This window comes from Pongo abelii, chromosome 11, assembly GCF_028885655.2.
Source record: "Pongo abelii isolate AG06213 chromosome 11, NHGRI_mPonAbe1-v2.0_pri, whole genome shotgun sequence".
NCBI lineage: Eukaryota > Metazoa > Chordata > Mammalia > Primates > Hominidae > Pongo > Pongo abelii.
Genome location: NC_071996.2, coordinates 54,800,973 through 54,817,611, shown reverse-complemented (window position 1 = coordinate 54,817,611; position 16,639 = coordinate 54,800,973). Strand labels below are relative to the sequence as shown.

Here is a 16,639-nt window from a genome sequence, read left to right as displayed (position 1 = left end):
CTTACGCCTTCTGCCAGATAAGGATGCGGCAAGAGGGCCAGGGCCCTCACCAAATCCTCCCAGACCAAATGCTGGCACCTCGATCGTGGACTTCCCGGTCACCTCCAGAACGGTGAGAAACAAAATTCTGTTCCTTATAAATTACCCAGTCTCAAGTATTCTGTCACTGCAGCACAAAACAGACTGAAACAGAAGGAAAAAAGGAATAACCATCTCAGTCATTCTCCAAATCACCCCACAGAAAAGATGAAAAATGCATTCCCACTGTGATGAGTGGGGGGAGAGAAAAGTCAATCCCAAAGTCTTAATTTCACTGAAATCATCCACTAAATCAGGATCCAAGTGGCTTTGGTCACCTCAAACAGAACTCTGACAAAGGAAGATGAGAAAACAGGGGTTTGAAAAGCCAAACATTTTAAATTTATAAAAGAAACCAACTTCCACAATGTTTAGGTACAACTAAGATACTAGGCAAATAGCTACCATGTTGGGTAGGTAGAGAACCTCATTTAAACAATATGAAAATAGCTCAAAAATTTGAAATTAAAGAATGAATTATCATAAATAGCAAGGAGGGTGGCAATCTTGCAAATGAATCAAGGAGTTGGCATGTGAATAAGGATGTGAATAGATCCTAAGGTAGATGTTTTCGAGACAATATGGGTTTGAAAAAAAAAAAATTTCTAGCTCCCAGTCTTCTGTATCTTTTAATTCACTGTTTCTGGTCAGGGTTTGGTAAGGGCTCTAGCCAGCGTTATTTCATTAAGAACATATAGAGTTTAGGAGTCTAGAAAAAGGCCAATTTTAAGGGCTCAAAGAGCAACATTATTATTAATGAATAATGTAACCTTCAGGAAATCCGATACCATAGTTCCAATAACTGTTCTTGCTTCAAGTCACTATATTCAAAACCCCTATCAGGAAATATGGGAAAGTCGGTGTCTCATTCAGAACAAAAACTAACTCTGTCTAACTACAGTAACACAAACTCTTGGTACCAACCAACAGAGTCAACTTGCCACCCCTGGCACACAGCTCTATTCCTATCACATGCCTTCCTGCATGCTGCCCTTCCTTTCTCCATCCCAATTACACCTCCCAGCCAGATACACAAGACACATTTGCTGGTGAACTCCACTCCTCCCAGCTCTCCATGCATTTCCACTCAACTATCTCTACTGCCTTCAGTTATGCTTTACTTACTCAGTTCCTTCGCCATTGTTTTCTGAAAAATTGTCTTTTATCTGTGTTTGCTGTGAAACCTCAATCTGTCAGAATCTCCCAGAAGGTCATTACCAGTTGCCAGGGTGTTTATTTGGCATTCTCTAAGTCATCCTTTGAGGATTCAAAGTGAAGTCACCCAAAAGGCATATGTGACTGCATCAAATTTAAGACACTAACTTCCACCTCTAGAATCAATTCACCAAGACACAGTGCTATGATTCAAGTTGGAAGTTCGGGAAGCTGTGCTTTAGCTAAAAGCTGCAACAACAGATGGTAATTGAAGAAATAAAACACAACAAAGGTGTGGTTACTATTGCTATAGCATTTATTCATGCCTCAGCACAGCCAAGAAAGGCCAGTACCTTTCAAACTAGGGTGTGAAGGTTGCCAATATCCTATCTGCCTCTGTCTCTTATAAGTCGTTTATTTTCATACCTTAACAGAACAATTACCTTAATCTTTACAATTTGGCATCACAAATGAGGAAATAAATCAGCACTTCTTTCTTTTTTTGCTGGGCAAATCGCTTTAATGTGTAACAGTAGGCCAACTGGGGAAGACAAGACCCCAAGCCCCAGCCTTTCTCCTGATGCCCTGGGACCTGTGTGCCTGGGCCAGTCTCATGCCTGCCCCAAGCCCTGAGGCCCACAAGGGCCAGAGAAGAGTGGGAAAGAACGTTGGATGGTTGTAGCTCAGCCCCAAGAGTTCAGGGAGGAAAAAGCACGGGCTAGTTGAATTTGGCCTTGGAAAAATCCATCTCCAGATGTTATCCATGAACTTCTTCAGAATCTCCTGTTTCTTCTGTTCGTCTGAGATTGGCAGCCCCATGGACTTCTGTCTCTGGTCATACATCATCTTTTCCACCATGCCGCGAGTCTCACTGTCCAGGTCTGACAGCTTGGAATTCTCAGGGTTAATCATCTTGGTATTGATCTCTGGGTCACTGGACACCAAGCAGCTCCACCACTCCATCTTATTGATCTTCTCAAGAGGCACAGTCACCACCTTGCCGTCCTCAATGAGCCACGAGCTCTCCTCTACCTTCACTTCGTTGTAGAGCTCCCCATCGATGATCGCTGGCTGCCGCCTGAGCCCCACCCGGAGGTGCTGCCCCTGGATGTCCACCACCATGTCCTTCCCTTTCAGCTGGAAGTTTACACGGAAAGGGACCGCCAGGTCCAGCTCCGACAGGCTCTGGGTCCAGCGGTAATTGGGCAGGTCTGCCCTGTTGCCTAGGTTGGGCTTCAGTTTTTCTTTGTCCTCCTCATCTTCCTCCTTCTTCTCCTGCTTTCCTGGGGAGTCAAGGCTGCCGTTCTTGAGCTGGGCCTCATGATTCTCCGCATCCTTTTTCTGGTCAATCTCTAGCTGCAGCCTCTCTGCCTGTCTGCCTTTATCTGGGGCCCCGAGGTCTCTGACTTGGCTTCCTTGGCCAGCCTGGCCACCCGCTCCGCCTTCTCCCGGGCTCTCTTCTCCCACCGGGCCTTCTGGGCCAGCTGATTGTCGTGGCTGAAAGTCTGTATGATAAGCTTCTCTGCCATCCCCTCTTCTCCTGCAGTGAAAAAGTCTGTTTTGCGTCGAAGGAAGCTGAAGAAGGTGTTCACAAGCTCCTGCACGCCGCCCTCGTGCTGCTGAGCCATGGCCAGCAACATGCCGTCGAACCGTTCCTCCTCCTGCTCTCCGCCCATCGCGCCGAGCGGTTAGGGTTAGGGCGCCCATCGCCCATCCCGAGGTCTGCGCTCTAGTCCTGTGCTCTCTCCGCTACTTCGGGTCACACCGGGCCCAACAAACTCTAGTCTAAATCAGTCCTTTTTCTAAAAGGTACATAAGAATTCAGAGTTAAAGATCTAACTATCTGAAGACAAAGTATCTCCCACTGCCATAAACTGAATGTGTCTCCTCAAAATTCGTAGGTTGAAACCTAACCCCTAAATGTAATGGTTTTAGGAGATGGGGCTCTTGGGAGGTGATTAGATCATGAAGGTGGAGTCCTCGTAAATGCGATTAGTGCCCCTACAAAAGAGGTCCCAAAGAGCTTACTTATCCTTTCTGCTATATGAAGATACAGCAGAAGGATGGCTGTCTCCGAACCAGGAGGCAGGTCCTCCCCTCAAATTTGCTGATGCCTAGATCTTGGACTTCCCAGTCTCTAGAACCATGAGAAATAAGTTTCTGTTCTTTAGAAGCTACCTAATTTATAGTATTCTGTTACTGTACAGCAGCCCAAATGGACTAAGACACCCTAACACTGTGTGAGACTTTATAGAAAAAAATGTTCCTTTCATTTGCAGCACCCTCCCTGTTGAGTCCAAATTGAAACACAGCATTTAGACTTTAACCAAAAAGAAGCCATGACATTAATACTTTTACTCATGACTCCATTTATCTGGTATTTATTGCCTCATTCTGCTAGCCACCTTAAATTTTATATTTTTAACAATCATTGTTTTTAGTGAGGACTGTTTTCATTTAAATAGTCATGAGTTCTATAAACAAAAAGTAGACAGTCATAGACATCCACAGATGTGACCTCAGTATTTTTAATCACTGGTTCTAATGTCACTTTAATTGATGAATTTCTCTTAAAAAGAGATACTAACTTCTTTTTGAAAACTTGTGCACAAACTATCAATCAGAAGGTCCTGCAATGGTATTAGAAAATCACCAATTAAAAGAAGAATCTGTGGTGACATTAGGCACTTGAATAATTAAGCTGTGATTAGAGATAGTCTTCTAATTTAGGCAGAATATGGTTGATATGGTTTGGCTGTGTCCCCACCCAAATGTCATCTTGAATTGTAGTTCCCATAATCCCCACATGTCATGGGAGGGACTTGGTGGAAGGTAATTGAATCATGGGGGTAGTGAGGCTCATGCTGTTCTCAAGATAGTGAGTTCTCATGAGATCTGATGGTTTTGTAAGGGGCTTTTCTCCCACTCCGCTCATACTTCTCCTCACTGCCACCATGTGAAGAAGGACGTGTTTGCTTCCCCTTCCACCACGATTGTAAATTTCCTGAGGCCTCCCCAGCCATGCTGAACTGTGAGTCAATTAAACCTCTTTCCTTTATAAATACCCAGTCTAACGTATGTCTTTATTAGCAATGTGAGAACAGACTAATACAATGGTATAGATAACACTTCTTTGATTGCTTTTCTTGAGTCATTTAAACTGATCCTTAGTACACAAGTATTTTCCTCCTCTGTGAGAGCTAACTTCAATTATGTCTTTTCAGATCTAAACTACATTACCAGGAAGTACAAAACAAACACAGCAAGAATTTCTAAGAATCTTTGTCATCTAAGAACAGGTGATAAAGAAGAACCTTCCTAATTCTTATTATATTAGCCTAATTATCAGCAGGACAATGAAGCCTTTCAACAAAGGACAGAAAAAACTGTGGAAAGAAAACATGCAGCCAAGCGCAGTGGCCCACACCTGTAATCCCAGTGCTTCGGTAGGTTGAGTCAGGAGGATTGTGTGAGCCCAGGAGATCAAGACCAGCCTGGGCAACATAGTGAGATACCGTCTCTACAAAAAAATAATTTTTTTTTTTTAATTAGCCAGGTGTGATGACACCTAGCTACTCAGGAGGCTGAGGCAGGAGGATGGCTTGAGTCCAAAAGTTTGAGGCTGCAGTCAGCTATCACTGCACTACTGCACTCTAGCCCGTATGACAGAGAGAAACCCCAACTCTAACTCCCACCAAAAAAAAAAAAAAAAAAAAAAAAAATCACACACATTTAAAAAACAACCAGACATGGAGTTCAAACTCAAATGTGGAAATGAACTGAACCTCAGCTACTGAATGCAGTATAAGCAGGGCTTGATAAGTCACAATTTTCCCCTTGATAAGTCATAATTATTTTATAACTTTTATATTTCATACATTTTTAGAAAAAAATTAAATTTGTTTTGTGACTGATAGTTCTTAATTACAACATATTAGTTTTAATCTAATCACACTCAGTACTCAACAAGTCAGCAAGCAATTAAATCTAACAAACATTTATCAAAGGCCTACTACAAAACAAGGCCCTGGACTGGTGTCTGTCATTAAGAAAAGCATCTGTCTACTGTGGAAACAGGCTAGCCACTCATCCAATAGGGATAACACAAAATTATCATTATCAGCCACAATGTGGTCTGTTAAACTAAAACTTTACTGGGAGCTTGGCAACAGCACACTATAGATAACAGCTTGGGCTTTGGTTTTTAACCCAGATCTTCTACAGTATTTATATACTGTGGTTGCCTACAAAGCAATGAAGAGCTCATTTCTACTTCACAGGAACAGTTTAATCCCAAGACAAGCCACACTTTTTCATGAAATATCTATAAGCCAGTCCTCCCTCATGACCTTTTTCTTTTAAATCATCATTCCTCAAGCGTCTTGGAGGAATGGTGAAGGGGAAGGAGAATCTGGGAAGAAAAAACAGCAAACTTTGCCCAGGGGAGTCTCCTAGACTCCTAAAGAAGCAACAAAGGTTTTCTCTACCTTTGTTGAGAGAAATTAAAAACATTTTGAAAGCAGAATCTACTTCTTCCGGCATTGCTACTTAACGTATTTAATTAGACTATGGTGAATAACACATAAATGGGGAGGGGGGATACCAAAAGACAGCGATGACTTGTTTCTGAGTTTATCCAGGTCAATGAAAAACACCTCTGTGTAAGAAATCTCCAGGCCTCAAGGTAATAACATCAAATCAGACAGACAATGAATTGCTGAAAAAGTAGGGTCATGAAAGTTCTAGAGGGAAAACAGACACATATAAGGTGAAAAGCATGAAAATCAAAGTAAAATAACAAGCAAAGAAAGCTGCCAATGAAAAAGTTGTCAGCTAAAGCCTAGAGTTTGTTGAATGAGTTAATGAATGGTCAAACACAACTTACCACAGGCACTGATTCCTCCAAGTGAAGAGGTATTTAAAATCACATAACTTATTAACTGCTATGGTAAAACATTCTCAGGGAGAAGATGATAAGACAAGTGGTAATAGCAGAGATTCCCTTTAAAAAATCAGGGTCTTTATAAGAGCTTTACATTGAATGAGGTCTGGACCACACACTCCCACTTACAGATCAAGAATCCAAGTGTGCACCCGGGATTACAGTGAAAGGATAAGACTCTGCACTTTGTAATTCTCCCTTTCACTGAGAGCACTGGAGATTGCATTCTACAATAGCCCTCTTGATGGTGCTGGGAATAAATCTCAGCAGGGTATGCTAGGAGAAAGACAAGCTCATTTCATTTCCTCATTTGCCCAAAACTAACCTATCTTCTATTGTCACCAACTATGGAACTTTCCTGATACTCTTATTTTTAAAGCTCCCAAGAAAGGTAGGGAACCTGATGCAGAAGCACAGATGTTGTCTGCAGGACTGAGTATATCCCACTTAGACTTAGGAAGCAGACAGCATATCCAGGAGAGGTGAAAGAAAGATAAATCAAGGCATTGCTGACAGCCTTCATTACAATTTGGCAGCCAACCTGCTCAAGCATTTTCATATGGGTAAGCTGATCATCTGAAAAAAAATCCATGGCATAAGAACATAATTTAAGCCTTCAGAGCAAACATTTTGATAGTTTTCGTAAGTCATTTAAATAAAAACTTCATGAACAAACCACAAAGCACGTGACTAAAACCCCAATTAATAGTAAAAAGCAATACACACTGACCGATTTCTATGGCAAACTTCTGCAGAGACCAAATCAGTTGAATGCAACTTTGCCCCTCAAGCAGATATACTTTTGCCTTATCTTACCTTTTCTCAGCCAAGATTTCCCCAGCTCCCTAATTCAAACTCACCAGGACAGTGAGCATTATATGACCATCTGGTCGACAACATATTACACATTCATAGGGCATGGTTCTAATCAAAGCACAGTTTAAACCACCACCATAGATCTCAGCAAGGTCCTCCTAAATGGAAGAATTTTATATTTTGCCTTTTGAATTGTTTTTATTGGAAGCATATTTGTGAGAACACTAAGACGTAAAAGGCCTCTGAGCCTGAGCTCATTTTCCCACCCCAGCCTCCCTCCCTACAAACTGCCTTCTATGAATGGGTTTCTATTTCATCTTTACTCTCTGCAAGAGAATGTACCTGCCAACTGATATCAAGAACAAATCACTTCATCCCCAGTTTCGATGCTGCTGCATTCTTGGGCACTTGTGTGCTTTTAGCACCAAAAAGAGTAGCTTCATGGTTCAAGAGTCACTGTTAACTCTTTTAACAAATAGGCATTAACAGAATACAGGAGCAATCTCACACTTTGTGGGGAGGGTGTCTCCCTGGAGCCTCTGGATTAAAATTCTCATTGCTAAAGTCACCAAGGAGTTAGACAAAGATAGGGAGCATGGCCTCGGAGTTTCTTGCTAAAAAAGAACTCTTCCTCGAATACATTTATGGATATTAGCTACACTAACATGGGTTAGTTTACTAGGTTAGTTGATTACTGTGTTAGGATGAGGAGACAAAGTGTCATTGAAGAAACAAGAAACCAAATCCAGAGTGTAGCTATTTTTTCTTACTTTAATGAAGCAGCAGAGAGTTTGAAAAAGACTTTAGAAAAGTGTGTAGGCTCTGGACCAGGGAAGGCCAATCTTAGTTGAAAATATAATGGCCCTCACCAGAAGCCCTTGCATTCCAAAATTCAGATACAAGCTTCCTAAATCCCAAGATGCCTCAGGATGAAAGAGCACTCAAGGGACCCAGGCAGGCTGCCTCCACTGAACCGAGGAGAAGAGTCCACCTTTCAGCACGATGTTTGAAGGATGCTGTTTCACTCAGGAAGCCTGAGGGAAGGCTTTGCTTCTGTCCTGGGAAACCAGTCACTGATCAAGAGTACTCTCCTGCCCTCTCACTAATGTCAGCCATCAAATGGACCATATCTCCCCACCAGCTGAGTTCTACCCACAGTCATTCCATGGCCTAGCCCCTATCCTGGCCAGCAATATTGATGTCTACACCCCAATGCCCAAGCCCTACCTCAACATCCCAAACTTCGGCTAGACCACAGGGGCTGGTAACCCAGACTCTGGAGTGAGGACAAGTCATGAGAAAAATAAATTCAGGAAAATGTGTAAGTACAACCTTAAGTAATAAAGAGAAAATGGACTTTGGAGTCAGCCAATTCTTGGCTCCAACCTGAGTACTGCCACTATCACAAAACTTTGAGCAAATTATTTTACTCCTCAGAATCAGTTTCCTCACCTGGAAAATAAAGGTAAAATGCCTACTTTGCAGAGCTGCTATGAAAACTTAAAAAGATAAATACACACAAAGTAAGCATTCAGAAAAATAGAAATCAATACCCTATTTCTTTATTATATGAAAGGGTAATTCCAAATGCATATAAGCCAAGAGTGAGATTTTTACTAGACATAGTTCCTACAGTACAACTCTAGAAATGTAAGGGATGAGATCTGTATAACATATGGTACCTCCCCAGATGTAGAAAAATATGCATATACAGTTTTACAAATTCCTAGTTTATGATGTCAAAATTCTCTAAATAAAACATGCTAATGATCAAACTGACAATGACTTCTGCTCATTTCTTCACCATAAATAAAACCCTTGAAGATTAAAGAAATGCCTTAACTTATTTTCTCTAAGTTTGGGGATGGCTAGGATTTCCTCAATGGCTTTCTTTGGTTTCCAGGGTTAGCTGCTGTGGTAATTTTCAAAGAGCACCAAGTTTGCTATAACCATTCTGGATATATAATAACAGTAAGACATTATTATAATTATGCCATTAGTAATAGCAGCTATCTTTTATGAAATATTTTTTTGGTTTTTTGTTTTGAGACAGGGTCTTATTATGTTGCCCAAGCTGGTCTCGAACTCCTATGCTCAAGCTAACATCCCATCTCAGCCTCCCTAGTAGCTAGGACTACAGACATGCACCACCACGCCAGGTTACTCTTACGGAACATTTTAAGCTTACGACATGCTGCATGAAGACAATTATCATTACAATAAATAAACTCCAAAAAAGAAAACTAAATTTATCTTATAAAAGGAAATCACAAAACCCAAAGTTAGAGCCTAATACACTATTGCCCCCTAAACTACAAAAAAAAAAAAAAAAAAAAAAAAAAAAAAGGATTAACGGAAGTGTCCACACCTAAAAAGTTTCCACTAGATTCCCAGAGCCCTCTTGCTTTATCCTCCTTCCAGGGTTTCCAAGGGAGGTAAATTTAATATCCGCATCTCTCTCAGAAATTAAAACTACCTCTCTCTCTGCCCTATTTGTTGGTCTCTCCCTCACCACACTCCTATTTTTTTAAGCCAGTAACTTAGTCGTTTATGATCATTATCAAGTATTATATACTGAACATAATTGTATGTGCTCTACATTTGCAGCACAGTAGGTTTGTTTACACCAACATCACTACAAACACGTGGGTAATGCATTGCCCTATGTTAAGGCAGCTATAATGTCACTGGATGATAGGAATTCTCAGCTCTATTATAATCTTGTGGGACCACTGTTTGTTGTCCGTTTTTGATGGAAATGTTATGTGGCTCATGACTGTATTATTTACTGAATATTATGGACACACTTCTATTTTTTCCCCAGCTTTATTGAGGTATGACTGACAAGAATTATATCTATAATAAAGGTGTATGTGATTTTTTGATATAAGTTTATATTGTGAAATGATTACCACAATCAAGCTAATTAGCATTATCTATCACCTCACATCGTTTCCTTTCTTGGTGTGGGTGTGTATGGTGAGACCACTTGAGATCTACTCTCACTGCAAATTTCAAGTCTATAATACATTAAGAGCCCTAATAATGCAGTTAAAAGTTGAAGCCAAAAGTGACTCTTTAGCCTCTATTAGCATCAGGATCTTTGTGGAGGCAAGTGGACCCTCTCTCAGCCCTTCTTGGGATCCGTTTTTCTCACGAGGAAGCACTGAAAATTAGAAAAAACCTCCCACACTTGATTATCAAAAACCTCCCAGAATCTTCTACTTAAGAAGCCATGCTCTCTCACATCAGAACACCCAGAGGAAACAAAGACACATGGGCTTTCCTTAATGATGCCTCTCCTTTGACCCAATGAAGAGAAATCTACCACAGAAGCAAATATAATTGGCTGGCACAAAAACTTCCGCACAAAAATGGAGCACAATCTACGAGTGAGTTGGTTCTTTGGGTACCATTAATGTGTGTTTCTATTAAGTATGTAACTTTCTTAAGTATATTTACCTCCTATTAAGTGCTTCAAAAAGTGAAACAAAATGGTTAAAACTGGTATGTAAAGATTTTAGGCCAGGCATGGTGGCTCACCTGTAATCCCAGCACTTTGGGAGGCTGAGGCACGGGCAAATCACTTGAACCCAGAAGTTCAAGACCAGCCTGGCCAACATGGTGAAACCCCATCTCTACAAAAAATACAATAATTAGCCGGGTGTGATGGTGTCTGCTTGTAGTTCCAGCCTCCTCAGGAGGCTGAGGTGGGCAGATCTATTGAGCCTAGCTGCAGTGAGCCGTGATTGTGCCACTGTACTCCAGCCTGGGCTGGAGGAGACCCTATCTCAAAAAGAAAAAAAAAAAAAAAAAAGTTCTGCTTTGCTGTTTGTTATGCTAACTAATCAAGAGTTATCGAGTTTCTTAAAGCAGTACATTTAAAGCATTACTGCATTTTAATTTCTTTTTAAAAACTGCCACAGCAACTGTGTTGAGTACAGCAGCCAGGAAGTCCACAGGAACAATTCTCTATTTCCCTGTGAGATGCATTTTTAAAAGTAAAACAAACCATCATTTCAGAATTCAGAATAAAGACTGTGACTCTCATGACCCCACACAGAGCGGAAACCCTAATGACAGGAATATTAAACCATTTTCCATTCTGCTCTTTTTGCTGAAGAGAAGAACTTCAAATATGATCTCTGCTGTGAACAAAGATATTCAAACAAGCAGCTCCTCTCGTTGTCTCCCCAACAGCAAGCATCCCTGGAGATCTGGCTTTCCCTTCTGGAAGAGGGCACAGGCAAGTATATTTATGAGCTCGTATATCACAAACTCATCTGCTCAGGGAAACCCTGGACACCAAGCTGAAATGTATGAAATATGCCATGGCGGAAATTTTCAAAAGTCTTTTGCTCTCATAATTTCAAACTCTTAGGCTATCCATCTTTTGTCAACTAAAACCTTAGATAATACCAGTCTCACATGCTTAAATAAATCCCAAAGCAATACAAAAAATTAGTCAGGTGTTACCAAACTCTGATAACAAATATGTTGTGATCAATATCCTTTCATGAAATTTGGTCAGATTAACAACTCTTGGTTTCAAAACAAGGCTTCTTTTACATCATTTGAAACAAAGAGAAGAAAAGGAAACTCTTTATTAAGCACCTAGCAAAAGCCATTCCTAGGCATTATATACATTTTCCTACTTAGTCATACTAAGTTCTCATTTTGCTTATGAGAAAATTAAGGCTCAGTTTAAGTCACCTGCCATAAACTGATACAGCCAGTCTCATCTCACTGTCGCCACCCTGCATGCTCTTAAACTAGAACGGTCTTACAGACACTAGCCATAATGCAGCTCTAGCCCAACAGGCACTGTGTAAAACAAACTCCACAGACACCTGCAAACCAACTATACTGGGTGTATAGAGCAGGAAAATAAGAGTTTTCTCAACTGATTCAAATGTTAGATTACATATGCTAGCTATGAGCTCAGCCTAGAAGGGTGGGTACAGCGAGTAATCCATGAGGAGACAGCCAGACCAAGGAAGAAGGGCATTCTAGCTAAAGGGGGAAACCTGAGCCAAGGTGCAGAGGTGGGAGAACCCAGGGTGTATGGAGAACAATGAGCAACTCCTTCACTTCGCTCTGGCTTCTCGATGCCAAAACTGTGAAACATTTTAAGGACACAAGCACGGCAAGAACTTGTAAGAACTGACTACACACAATTAGGAAGGTGTGGATACAACACTGCTGTCTTAATAAAGATCAGAAAGAGATAAATCATTTGAAGGTATTTTCACTTTTTACAAAATATTTCAGTCGCTACGTCACCACAAGCAAAAAACTTTCCAAGTCTCGCCAAGGTTAACAATAGGCTGCCTTTGGTTCAAACACATTTGTAAAAAATGTTTCATTCAGTCAGTACAGTATTTATTGAATGCTTTCTATGTGCCAGGCACCATGCTAGATGCAGGAGATACAAAGATGAACTAACCTTATTCTTGGCTGCTCAAAGCCCAGGAGGAGATGGCCACAAAAATTAAAATGTGATGGATGCTATAAAAATAGCAGTAGAGAATGACTAGTATCAATTAACCAGAAAGATCCGTGTTGAAAGAGTAGCAGCAGAAACTACATTCACTATTCCATCCACATCTAGGCCTATCTTTGATTTAACTGAATCTATTTCTAGTTTATATGTTTGAAGGCACCTTAATAAATTCTCACCCACCTCTCCATTTCTACAGCTTTCTATAGCTTTCACTACTATTTTCCATGACTACAGAAAGCAGACTACAGAAATTAGTCTCATAGAAACTGGTAGCGGAAGTTAACTTAAAATTTTGAAGTCGGAACACATTATAATCTCCCAAGCATTTAAGACTTCAGTTTCTAATACGTTTTCTTAGCATTGTGTTTGCCATACGTAATAAAGCTATTGACATGGCACCCACCCAACCTGGGAACAGAGTATTCTTTCATAAACTGATTCAAACTATTCCCTTCTTCATGTTGAGCAGCTTGTTAAAGTATTTAGGTTTTAAAATTAGGGAAAAATGATATATATAACCCTCTTAAAAACATTAGGTACTTGCAAATTTAAGAGCAAATTAAAGCAAAATTGAAGAATGAAGAAATAATGGAATAGTAACCACATTCTGAGATAACACTTTGCTTAGTTAAACACTGGCCTGTATCAAGACAGCCCAGATCTCTGAGACCACTTAAAAGCAATAATACAATTTGAAAATAAAATTTTTTTCACCACAGACCACCGTAGTTTTAAAGGAAGTTACTGCAAGAAGACTATCCAGCAGTCATATCAGAGATCACTAACGAAGTAGAAGCACTCATGATGAGGTGGCCAATAAACCAACACAGAGCTGTAACTTTGCATCCCTAGCTTCCACATCCCAGCACCTGTCCTAAAGCAGGAAAGTGGCTTCTGACTTAAATGGCACCTGCCTAGTACACAGACACACTGCATGCACCTTTAAAGTATCATTATTGGTCTCTAAACAAATCTCCCTTCCTCATCAGCAGGGCTCAGCATCTCTGCTGATCTCAAAGTTTTCAAAGAATATTAGAAAATACACAGTACAGTCATCAGAAAGATACCTGGCATTCACCCCCTTCCTCTACCCTGGCTTCTTCTTTTTTTTTTTTTTTTTTTTTTTAGTAGCTGGTCTATTCAGTCCTTCTCTAGTCATCCCTCTCAATACCTGGAGTAGGTTCTCCTACTTACCTGCTTCAAGGCACACCTCTTCTCACTCTTGAAAAATCCCGCCAGAAAACGCACGCCATGAAGAATCTCATTCATAGCCCATACCTCCATCTATCTCATTAAAAAGGATGCTAATAATACAGATGTTTGTGTAACAATGAGCTGTCTACACAGCATTTCACACTTAACCTTCTATCAAATCCATCAACAAAGCAATAAGGCAGACAGGTCACGGACCACTTCACATGAGCCCCTCCTAAGCCAAAACCATATTGTGATCATTTTTTGTATCCTAAGCAAATCACACAGACAATGCTTAATAAGTAAGAAAGCAAGAAGGGGATTTGGAAGAGAATAAACATTAGTTCTTCTGATTGCTAACTCAATGCTCTGAAAACAAAATACAGAGGAAAAACAGAAATGTAAGTTAAACATGAAATCAAGTACCTATTACAAATATGTAGTCATTTGTATCCAGATGAAGCCAGCCAAACAGATTTATTTAATTTAAGTCTACATTGGGATCTAAAGATATAGTTCTTCCAGAGCTAAGAAAACCACTGGTATTCTGAAAATAAAGTATAAATGCTGTTAGCTTATATTCCCATAAAGAGAAAAGGATATTAAAGTGTTAAACATTACTTAGAGCAAACTCAATTCAAACATATTCTTTCTAAATGGTCCTACTTAGAAAGATACTTGCATATAAACTTTCACCTGAAAGCAAGGCAGTCCCTGTGACTTGGTAGATGTCTAGAGAGCTGGTGAGATTATTTGCAGGGTAAACACAGGCTGAATTTATCTTTCAACTTTTTTTTTTTTTTTTTTTTTTGAGACGGGGTCTCACTCTGTCACCTAGGCTGGAGTGCAGTGGTGCCATCTTGGCTCACTGCGACCTCCACCTCCCGGGTTCAAGCAATCCTACCACCTCAGCCTCCCTAGTAGCTGGGACTACAGGCATGCGCCACCATGCCTGGCTAATTTTTGTGTTTTTAGTAGAGGCAGGGTGGTCTCAAACTTCTGGGTTCAAGCGATTTGCCTGCCTCAGCTTCCCAAAGTGCTGGGATTACAGGCATAAGCCACCGCACCCAGCCCATCTTTTATCTTTAAGTTCAAAACTTTAAGACCACTTGAGAAACAAGGGCCTCAGTGGGTCATTACTGCAAGTATGATTATTTTAGCAATCCCAAGTAATGGGATGCCAGAGTTCTAGCTACAGACAGATTCATACAAATGCAAGAATGCAAGAATAAGCTTCTACTGAAACGCCCACTTTTTAGAGTCTTATTCCATAGAGCAGTACTGTACAATGGAACTTTCTGTGATGACATACATGTTCTATCCTATATACTGTCCAATGCAGTAGCTACTAGCCACATGTAGCTCTTGTGTACCTGTAATGTGGCTAGAGCAACTGAGAAACTGAATTTTTTACTTATATTTAATTTACATTTAAATAGCTACATATGACTGGTTGCTACCATATTGAACAGGAAACTATAGAAGGTAAAAAATAAATGCATTAACCTTCAACAAGAACTCTTTAAAAGAGGATACACTAACTCCTACATGTCTAAAAATAAGATGAGATGCTTATCTGAGAATTTTGACACTAAAAAGCCTTCAAGATCTAGTGAAGGAAAGGGAAATCTTGTCCAAAATCAAATACATACCAACAGTTACAAGGGAGGCTTGCCCTCCATCCCAGTCTGTCTGTAAGATGGCAGTTTGCCTAGAAGTTCAGCAATGAACCAGATGAAAAAGGAAATGAATAATCACAAATAATCTACAGTATGTCAGTCACTGTGACAGGTTCTTTACAATTGCTGTCGTATTTCATCCCTGCCACAATTCTGACAAGTGGCCATCACTATTCCTATTCAGTAACTCGAGAGCGATTGGCAAAACCAGGATTCCATCCCAGATCTATGTGACTCCACAGAACAGGTTGTTTCCACACCACCATACTGCCTCCTTCCAGGTGAACCCTTCACAGGGTCTCTATCAGTCCTCTAATCCTCAGAGTTTTGTTTGCTTGATCACATGCCCTCAAAGTTTCCAAGATCTGACTACCTCCACTGAGAATGCTGGAAACTAACTGGTGTCCTAACTAAGCACAAGATAATCCTTAATTCCCAAGAAAGCAATGACAAGGTGGGTTTCTCCGGCTTTTTCTTACAGATCTTACTACCTTCAGCCCTAAAAAGCAGGGCTGCCTCTAAGAATAAAGAAGAGCCAAAGGAAAAGCTTAGCACAGCCAACATTTACTAATCAATCCTCACCACTGGTGTCTGGAGGAGGTCACAATTTTCAGTAGTAACATCACCCTTTCCCTACGGATAAGGCAGCTGGCAAGTTGATTGCCCAAGGCCACACTGCACAGCTGTGCTTCAACTCTCACATTCCTGAGACATCCCTGGTTCAAAGCTCCTTCCTTGGCCCCAGCGAGTCCATCCAACTCCTTGCAGAATTCTCCAGGGAGGATATTTCTGACTTCAGAGGAATCCTCCTCTCCTCCAAGAGTATTATAGGTACATGCAGTGTTCGAAGGATCCCAGTCCTAGAAGCCCCAGCTAGCAACAAAGTAAGAGTAGCTCCTAAGAAAACATATGTCCACACAAAAACGTGTACAAGAATGCTCACAGCAGCATTATTCATAATAGCCAGAAAGTAGAAGCAATTTAAATGTCCACCAACTGATGAATCGAAAAATCAAATGCTGTATATTCCACAAAATTTACTAAAAATCAGTTATAGTGGCTGGACACAGTGGCTCATGCCTGTAATCCCAGCTCTTTGGAAGGTCAAGGGGGGGTGGATCACCTGAGGCCAGGAGTTCAAGACCAGCCTGGCCAACATGGTGAAACCCCGTCTCTACTAAAAATACAAAATTTAGCCGGGCATGGTGGTACATGCCTGTAATCCCAGCTACTTGGGAGGCTGAGGCACGAGAATCACTTGAACCTGGGAAG

General features: G+C 40.8%; 1 protein-coding gene and 1 pseudogene across 11 annotated transcripts in view; both read right to left on the bottom strand.

The window, feature by feature from the left end:
• Positions 1-16,639, bottom strand: part of FMNL2 (formin like 2) — a 313,912-nt gene that overhangs the window by 257,927 nt on the left and 39,346 nt on the right. The window lies entirely within an intron of this gene.
• Positions 1,851-9,307, bottom strand: LOC129057838 (nuclear migration protein nudC-like; annotated as a pseudogene).